The 9,764-nt window shown below is 38.9% G+C and overlaps 1 protein-coding gene and 1 long non-coding RNA gene across 3 annotated transcripts in view; one reads left to right on the forward strand and one right to left on the reverse strand.

Moving 5' to 3' along the window:
* The window catches only part of LOC109291762, a 10,644-nt gene extending 7,055 nt beyond the window's left edge, over window positions 1–3,589 (reverse strand). Inside the window, exon 1 of the long non-coding RNA XR_002095945.1 lies at window positions 3,278–3,589. This is a non-coding gene — a long non-coding RNA (uncharacterized LOC109291762). The remainder of the gene's footprint in view (window positions 1–3,277) is intronic.
* Window positions 1–9,764, forward strand: part of TMEM108 (transmembrane protein 108) — a 331,954-nt gene that overhangs the window by 6,127 nt on the left and 316,063 nt on the right. For both annotated transcript variants that reach the window (XM_019508860.1, XM_019508862.1), the window contains exon 2: window positions 7,355–7,472. The gene's annotated coding sequence lies outside the window, so the exon portion shown is untranslated. The remainder of the gene's footprint in view (window positions 1–7,354; window positions 7,473–9,764) is intronic.

The raw sequence follows: 9,764 nt of genomic DNA on the forward strand, positions 1-9,764 counted from the left end.
GCAGGCAATGCAATGGGTGCTGAGATGCATGTTGATAATATTAAGCCAAAGACATATGGCCAGTATGCAGTATCTGGATGCATTTGGAATATGTGGCATGTATGTTATTTTTAAGTCATGTATGTAATATTTTAAATAAACCAGTGCATGAAAGACAACAGCCTTTTTAAGCAGGTCTTGAAGCCAGTTAGGGAAACCCAGTGTAGTCCCGTAATAGGTAATACGGTATCTCTTAGCTAGCCTAGTATATAAGAAACAGCCTTCATGTGTTCCTCCAAAGCAGTAAAATAGATCAAATTGTTTTATGGGAAGTGTTTTCAGCTGAACACTGAAAAGGAGGTTTATGCAAGGGATATATGTTGAACATAGATGTTGAAGACATTTAGAACTCCTAAGGCTTCATCTGATTGCCACAGGAAAAAGGAGCAGGGACTGAATTGTACTATGAATAAATAGCTGTGCAGCCAATTTATAGAGAATTTGTAATCAAACTGAGAGAACCCTCCTTCCCTCAGTACAAAGGCAACCATGCATTCAGACTATATGATTGTAGCAGCCTCTTTACAGACACTGCTGTGAAAAAGAAGCCAGTATCTAAATAAAGCAAGATCAGTCCTCTTATATCCTAGAGACAATTTAATGTTTAAAAATGACCCTTTAGCTGACTTGGGAGATAAATCAGCAGTGAGAATATGCTATTGATGAATGAGGCTACCATCTTTCAGATGAATTTTTTTTTTTTTTTTTGCAAAGGACCAGATTAAGGAAGACAGTCTGAAAGACCATATTAAAGGAATACCCACCATGCAGATTCATAAAAAACATGCTCTGTCATAGTAATTCAGGATCAAATTCTGTTGTAAAAACTAAAAAAAAGTTCTGATTCTTTTCTTTTTTCCCATTTGCAGAATAATTTAACCAGTAGCTGCTAAATTGAATGAAGGGACAGCCTTATAGGAAAACAATACTATGTACTAACTGGGTCTAAAAGGTTTTATTTGCTTGACTGTAATGCTGTACAATCAGAACTAAATCTAGACATGCAGGTATTGGCTAATGTTTTCTACTATGCTTTCTTCCCAGTGACCTGTTTTGATCTGCTTTGTTGTTTTGTAAAGCTATTTAGCTCTTACCAACTTCCTATCATAAAGTTATCTTTGTTACACAAGCATAAAGATTATTTTGAATCTCAGAAATCTTGTACCATCCTTGTAAAATCTCTGAATGCCAACCATTCTTTAGAAATCCATTTGCTATTTTTCAGGGTTTAAAATACCTATAATCCAGTTAAGAAGGATGGAATTTACTCTACAGCCGTAAGCTGATCTTCCCTGTATTCACATCAGATATGAAATGGGTTGAACTTTACTCTCCATTGGAGAAATTAAAAAAGTGAAGAAAATTATGAATATTAGAATGAGAGACAGAAACATGTAATTTTAATAGCATGAGGCACAATACCAATATAACTTAAGCATATTGATAATAGGAATAAAGGTCTTGTGTTGAATCATACCATCAAAAACTAGCATCGAAATATTGCAAAAAACCCCCAAAACCGTGAGACCTGCATACATTATATGCAAGCTTCTTTGAAACTCACTCCCTTACAAAACTTAAAAATGTTGGATGCCTTGCCTCTCCTAACACATGGCAGAAGTATTGCTAAATATCCCCAGTACAGCATTAGGCCTGCCTCCTTCCCATAACCTTTTGCAAAGGGAAGCTCTTTTAACTCATCTCTTCGGAAGTACAGTGGATACTGTCTAGCAGATGTGCTGGATAAGTACATGTCCCTGCTACAGTTGCCCAGTGTTGTGGATCTGCTGGTGTGTACTGTTTAACCTTCCATGATAGCAATAGAATAGGGCATAACCTAGCCCATAACTGGCAAACAAATTCTCTTGGAACTTGTCTGTACTAGAGTATGGATTGTGCTTGAAACTTGAGCTAATCGGTTGCTAGGTAAGTCAAGTTAACTTCAGTGATTGTAATGAGCTGTCAAAGATACTTGGAAAAAGGTTTGTTGCTGAACATGGGTCACAGGTTTGTCTGTGCTAGTGATCTTTCTCTTGATTTATTTCATAACACAATGATTTGTCAAATGTCCAAGTTAGGATGAACAAGTTACTAGGTTACTAAGGTAAATGAGCAGTCACAAAAGCTAAAAATCTGCAGTTCAGACATAGGTTTAGACGATGGAAAAATCACAACTAGAAAAAAGTGTCACCTGGGAAAAATGATTATATATGACTACACAAGAATTTACAATTTAAAAAAAAATTAGCTTAGCTCACTTTACAGTATAATCAAAAACAGTTGTGCTGATGTACACAGAATTCCACTGTAGCAACTGGTGTAATGGAGGAGAATCTTACCCATATTCTGGTAGAATATGAAAAGTACCATTTCTTTTCTGATTTAGCCTCCTTTTTTTGTTGGCTTCATAGTTAAGGCACTCATTCCACCCACAACTAAGCAATGTTTTTTACCAAAGTAGTTATTCCTGACATTTCTGTGCAAGACCATATTCTACTCTTGGATCCAGTTAGCAGTAAAGAACATTGTTTATGCCCTTGAATGCACACGTTTTCTGGTAGATTTCTTTGAGCTGTACTGTCCATCCCAGTGGTAGAATCAAGAGATTGAGATCAACATTACTGTGGCTTATGCAGCAAGATGAAGGATAAGGTAGGTGCTGGCAAAGACATTGCCAGGCTTGTCTGTCCTTTTTCAGGAATTCTGCCCACAAGAGTTAAGGTTGTGGTGAGCATTTGGCTGCTGATTTCTTTTCACTAGGAGTACAGTGCATCTCTCTACCTCTGGAAAATGCTTGCTGCCAACAACATCATATGTACTAGCTAGCTAAAGTGACAGTTGCCTTTGACTTGTAGAGAGCACTCCCTGTGAGATGTGGTGAATGAGTTGCTATATTTACTGGCGCTCTCTTCTGGTGCACTTTTTGAGCACTGCAGTAAAATATCAGCCTATTCTTTCTGTGGGAAAAGAGATTCCCTATATACACTCTTCATTCCTCTTGACCCAGGAAGTAAGATTTTACCCATGTGCTACTACAACTGGGAGATTAGCCAGCTAAAGTTGGGGGAGCCTCTATTCAGTTGCATAATAAGAAAGGAGACAGGTGTTGTGCTGCTAATAATTGAGATGAAGGCATTGGTAGCAGCTGTGACTACTGGAGCTCCTCCCTCGCAGAAGGAATTGTCCTATCACTATTGTGTCTAAGAAGAAATAATTGAGAAATAATCAGGTCACTCACTCAGCTTCTTTAACACTTGGTTTAGTCTTTTGGTTGTATTATTTCATCAAGATTTTTCCATTCATACAGCAGGGATCCCTCAACTGAAATCTTTCTCCTGCTGTTCAAGATTAGGCTTCTGTTGACTCAGTCATATCAGTGAGTGCTTGTAGAAAGACAGAAAAAAGAAATCAAGTAAAATCTTCCGTAAATATAAAGGCAGAAATATGTGTAACCATTACATTACTGGCTCAGTATGTTGTGTTGAGCTCTGACCACTCCTCTGATTACCCCCACCTGATGTCATAGTGTTTTCCAGGCATTCCTAGAAGGTGGGTTTTAAGTATAATGAGCCCATGTAAAGTTCAGACTGTGTGTACACATTGACCGTGTTAAGTATTTTTTGTAAATAACTCTTATTTGGAGTAGCAGCATGGTCCAGTCAGATTTAGAACTAGGTTGGGAGTCAGTTGTGTTTCCAGCTCCGCTGCTGACCTTGGGTGTCCTTGTGCTTAACCCTTCTGTGCCTCTTTATCTGTAAAATGAGGATATTTATATTTACCTTTCTTTTGAAAGTGATTTGAGAGCTAAAGATAAGAATAGCTTTACAAAAGTCAGTATCATCATCAACACTATCATTATCATAACTGTTTATAGAACTGATGGATGTGTAGAGAACTATGAAAAGCTCAATCATCAGCCTGCCTAAACTGAAATAATGCCTTCAGCAGTAGTTACCTTGGGCCTGTGATTTATTTGTGTTTACTTAGCCTTGAAAACGTAATAGGTGTCTCACAAAAAGGGAGCAGATATGGTTGCGCTTATGGCTTGTAAAGTAATTTTAGCAATAATGTGTCATAAGTGGAGAGAGCCATGAAGAGTAAGAGTGTAGAAGATTCAAAAGTAGCAACAAGGAAATAAGATTGCACTTACATTTGATATCCAAACACCCTAGTAATTTTCATTTAAGCAGTCTAAACTGCTGTAATATGTTATTTTGTGCACTGTATTTAATCACTTTACCAAGATTGTGGATGCTTAATGATCTCTGTTGGCTTCACTTGCAGAAGTAATGAGTATTACTAACATCAAGTTCTATTGATGCTAGTTGTAGGATTAATGTGTGCTTAGTGCCCTTTGAAAACCAAACCATGCCAATACAACATAGGATACATATAGCAATATTGATATTGGCAAGTAGAACAAACAAGAATATTGTCCCTCCTCCAGAATTCTGTGAACTTCTGAACCATTTCATTGAGTGAAGATGGTAGAAAAATAGTTCGCTGTCTGTTTCTGTAGCAATGTGAGATATGACTATGGCATTAGAATGGCACAGAACGTACTTTGGGGAGCAGGAGGAGGGAGCAAGGTACGTGTTGGAGAAGTCAACAAATCTTAGGAAAGGAGTGGAGAAAAAGAGAAAATAACATTCTCAAATCTGCCATAATGGACTTAAGTTCCTACTTCCAACACTCTCAAATGACTTAGCTCTTGAAAGTCCAAGAATCTTAGGCTCCAAATGCATAGCAGCATGAAAGGAAGAGAGCGGCATAGCTCTTTTTAAGTCAGGATGAGAGGGAAGGGCTGAATGGGACGTCCAGGGAGGTGCATGGGAAGAGAATGAGATTGTCTTTCCTTTCTCATGCTTTGCAAAGTGTGGAAGAGTGAAGGTAGGTGGAAATAAACTGACCAGCACATTTGAGAGGAACCGTTTTACCTCCCCTTCATTTTAGTACCTATAGTGAGACCCCAAGAGTGTTCTTTAACTAAGGGCAATTTCAACAGAATTTAATGCATCCGCAATCCATAATGTGGTGGTGTAAAGGTGAATCGAAGAGAGAGAGTGTTATGGTTGGAGGCTGGGAGGTTGGACTGTCCTCAAGGCACCCAGAGGATTTGTCCATTCATACAGCACTGAGCTATACCACAGTGCTGACAACTTTGAAGTGGTGTAATAAAAAGTTTGGCCATGCAGCTCCTGTCTTGTGACTAGAAGAGAGTCATGTGCTCATTAGAACATCTAGTTGCTTACCACATCAAAACAGGCTGGCTAGCCACTGCTGCTACAAAATCCCAGGGTATGCCACACTGCTTCTCTCAGCTTGCTGTGTTTAAAATAGGATCTAAAACCTCTCTGTGTTCCATCTTTAGTACTCTCTGCTTGCTATGGCATTACTAGAGCTTACCAGGAAGCTCATTCTCATAAGTCATCACACTGCTTAGAACAAGTAGATATGATATATAATGATTTATCATTATGCGCTTTGCATTGTGTGGATGAAGAAAGCATTGGGGAAATGTATGTTGAAGCAAGCTGTGCAAGATCACTTATTAGGGACCAGAAACATTCAGGTGTTAAACAGATGTGTTTTTTATAACAGGTGAACAGAACTGTTTGGGGATACTCTTTGATGAGGTTGCATAACAAAGGTAGTCTTTGTATAGGTTTAATTGCAGCCTATACACACCATGCATGTGTAAACATTTCTGGTTATATTATGAGTTCTCATTAATCAAGATAGTTCACTGCCTCCTTACAACCATTTGATCAGTCCTCAGGTGTTGTAAATTGCTGCAAGGCCGCCAGTGTCAGCAGAGCTGTATCACTTTATACCCGCTGATGTTTTGGTCTGTTGTTTTTAGCAAGCTTTATCCTCAAAAACCAGAAAGTCAACAACATACATGGAGAGACTTTATTTGACCAATAGAATTCTAAGTCAGAGACTTCAAAGGTATGATCAATACGAGTTGAATAAAGCTGTTAAAGCAGTGATCTGTGCTCTATGCCTCAGGTGTTTAGTTTAAAATCAGAGACAGGATGCAGATAAAGTCTTTTCTTCTGGCAATAAACCTGTTTTTCCTGTGGCAAAGCTGTTAAGAGGCTGCTCTAGTATATGTACAAGTAGAATTTTGAGCCAGGGTACTTAGGCCTAGTTTTGATCTTTGACCTGGCTAAACTCAGAGTATCTTCAGAGATCAGTGGAGTAGCTACTCCAAATAATCTGTGTTCCCATTATTTTAGTTGCTGAGACAGATAGCCCAGCGTATGCTCAGGTAAGCAGACATTGTATGTGATTGTAGGTATAGTGTTAGTTAACCTTAGGACAACTCTTGACTTAATATCATATGAGAGACAACTTTTTAAATATCCATATTCATGTTGTTACATGGGACAAATCTCTAGAATAACATCATAGTATTTATATACTCATGGTCTGAACTATGGTAGGAGACGGGCACCCCTAATCATAGCTTCCTGTTGGGGCCTGGTCATGGCCCCTTCAGCTTAGCTCTGTGGAAGGAAGGGTGGCCTCCTTTAGCGCCCCCTGGCTTCTAGCCCAAGCCATTGCAGGCATGTGCCTGCGTTTCTGGGGTGTCTGTCCGGTTACAAAACCGATTTAGCCTAGCCAGGTTAGACTAACCTGCAAAGATTGAATCAATTGAAGCTCAGGCTTTTTGAATGCCTGTCCCTAGCCCTGGTATGCTACAAATTTGAACCAGTTTTCAGTCAGTTATATCAGTTTTTGTAATTTTTGTCCCAAGCCTATGAATTGGAGCTAATGAGTCTTATTCGGTGCACCTGCTAAGGTGAATAAGCACAATATTTTGGTTTTCTCTGCAGTGTCCTAAATTCTGCCTTTGTGATACCACATTCCAATTTTTAAAAAAAGCCAAAACACTACCAGAATTGACGTTATACTTTTAAAATAATAATTCCTTTCCATTGGATTAATCTTTTAATGCCAATAATCACAAAGGACTCTACAATTCCAAGTTTTAATGTTCCAAATCCAGATAAGGGAAGTTGTTGTTCTCAAATATGTGTGTCATATGTATGGATCAAGCATGCAGTTTTGGAAAAGACTGAAAGGAAATCCTTAGAGTCCTTTCTGTACCCTCCCAGCTGGTGATTTATCTTCCAAAAAAATCAATGACCTGCAGAAATACTGCAGCCTGTGAGTCATTGTTCTGAAAGCACTTGAGAGGAATAGGAACCATGTGGTGCAGCGCTGTATGCATTTGAATTGAATTCCTTGCAGAATGAGATATGGATAAGCTTTTTGGCATAACACGCCCACTTCTGTAAACTTGCAGTTTGAACCAGCCAGCAGTACTAAAAGCAAGAAGAAGCTCCTGCTGACCTGAAAGAGCAGACCCAATGGGCTGTGAGACTGTAGATGTGCTGGAAGGTTTTTACGCATCCCACTCCAAGGTAAGGCAAAAGATGATTTTCTGCTACTGCTGCTTCTGCTGGCTACAACAGTGCTGGCAAGGAAGCGCCTGCAGTTTGTGAAAGCTATTGATAACTAGGTACAATGGCTGGGACAGTGCTAGTAATTTGTGATGTATGGGAAGCCTCAACCAGGCTGAATAGTACAGAAGGCTGGAGTTTTCAGAGGTCCATCCATGGTAGCTTCAGGTGCTCATGCCCACTAATTCAGCTCAATTATACATAAACATAAAATGACTGTAAAGAAGGCCAGCACCTTTATGGAAATATTCTCCACCTGCATAATTCTCCTTCATGTTTAGATACTTTGATTGGTAACAGAAATTGCTTTACACACCTGAGAAATATTTTTGCGCCTGTATCTTACAGCCTGCTGATATGGATTCAGTAGCTTTGGAATCCGTACCTCACAATGCAGGTTCTCTCTCAGCCAGAAGGACATTCTGCTAAACTGTTTCTTATTACTGACTCCAGTGTACTGTTGTCCGGAAAATATTTCACTGATATTTCTATTTTGTGTTTGATCAATTCTGTAAGTAATTTACAATCTTGAAAGTGCTTATGTATTCTGATAAAATAAAAATTAATTATTCATCACTTTACTTTTATATTTTCCTTGAAATTTCCCCCTGGCAATTTTTCTTTCACTTTGAATCACTAGGTATCCTGGAGTACTAGTTCCCATATTTGGATATTTGCAAGATAGATATGGTAAACTGGAGGAGTATTTTTTAAGTTTCTGCCCCTAGTTGAAAGTTATATTTGAGAAAAGGAGGGGAATCTGATTGAAGCAAGTAAGTATTCTAAAATGAAGTTTCATATTGCTCTCAAAAGAGCATCTTTCTTGGGATATAGATGACTGCAAATCTGATAAGATGGAACTTCTGACCTCTACAGTAGATTGAAATCAGGATTGGGTTATTAATGGTCAAATACGCATCAGCATCTGACTGTCGGCAGCCTACATGAATTGGTGAGGGGGAGTAGTTTCAATTGATTTTCCAAGAGCAGGCAGTTAGCTATCCCAAAAGCCACAAACTGAACTGATCTTACCAAGAAGAATTGCATGGGGATGTAAACAGAGCTTCCCAAATGATGCTTCATCCTCTCAGGTCAATGTGAGGGAGTGAATGAGGGAGACCCAGTCATGTTGGGGACTGCTTGCACTGCTGATGCACCTATTTTGCACACAAATGAAGGTCTCTCATTTCTTGTGGTTTCAATCTGACTATGTTTACAGGCATCTACTTCAGAAAAAAGAAATGCAAATATATAACATTTAAACTAAAGATAACATCTTCTGTAAGAAGGAAACTAAGTAGACTGTGATGCTACATTTTACAGCAAATTGAAAGGCAATGTTCTCTATCTCCAAATAAGAGGAATAGGAAGATCTCAAGTATTTAATAGATGCAAGGAACTTTAGTTGCGTACAACCGCTGACAAAACAAAATAGACTAGATCCTGAGTGCTATGGACTTTCTGGTAAACTTGCCTTATTATTGTTATGAAGAGACAGAAAGTCAGGAGAAACCAAACTGCAGAAAAGTGAAGGTCTAAATTAGAGAGATTTCTGTGACAAATATGGCCTTCCCTAGATGTTTGAATAACATTCTATATCCATCTTCAGGGCTGTTCATGCAGGCCAAAAACAGGTTGAATTAACGGGTCTAAATGCCAAACCAGTCTTCATTTTTCATTTTACAGCTTTTAATGCCATGGAGACCCTAGCCTTGGTACAGACTTCCCGCATGATTATGTGTTTTGGTTTTCCAGCTGCATCATTAATCCAATTTAATTTTCTCCATGTTTCTATTTGTCATGTCTATGTGGATCAAAGCTTCTCGGAGCAGGGGTTTGCAATGAAATTGTACAGGTTCTGTCCAATCTGTGTGAAGATAGCTGCAGTTTTTTGTAATGCCCCTCATTGTCACTGGTAATGCAATAGTTTTCTTGCTGCCGTTCCAAGCTGAGCCTGGATACTGTTATGGGAGTGCAAATCCAGAGGGCAGCACAGCTAATGGCTAGGGACAGAAGTTACACATAAACCAGCTTAAGTGATCAGAAATTGGTTTAAGCCTGTAACAGAACAGAAGTTCTGCACATAAACTAGTTTCAAAATGGCTGATACTAGTTTACGATAAACCTGGTTGAATGTACTATCAGACTTAACTGATTTGGGTCAAACAGGTTTATGAAACTTCTGGCCTAGACCCCTTCCTGGTTCAAGTGAAATCAGTCCCCCAGCATGCTTTCCAACCCTGGGCTAGGCTG

Source organism: Gavialis gangeticus, unplaced genomic scaffold (assembly GCF_001723915.1).
Source record: "Gavialis gangeticus isolate Ggan-Ray unplaced genomic scaffold, GavGan_comp1, whole genome shotgun sequence".
NCBI lineage: Eukaryota > Metazoa > Chordata > Crocodylia > Gavialidae > Gavialis > Gavialis gangeticus.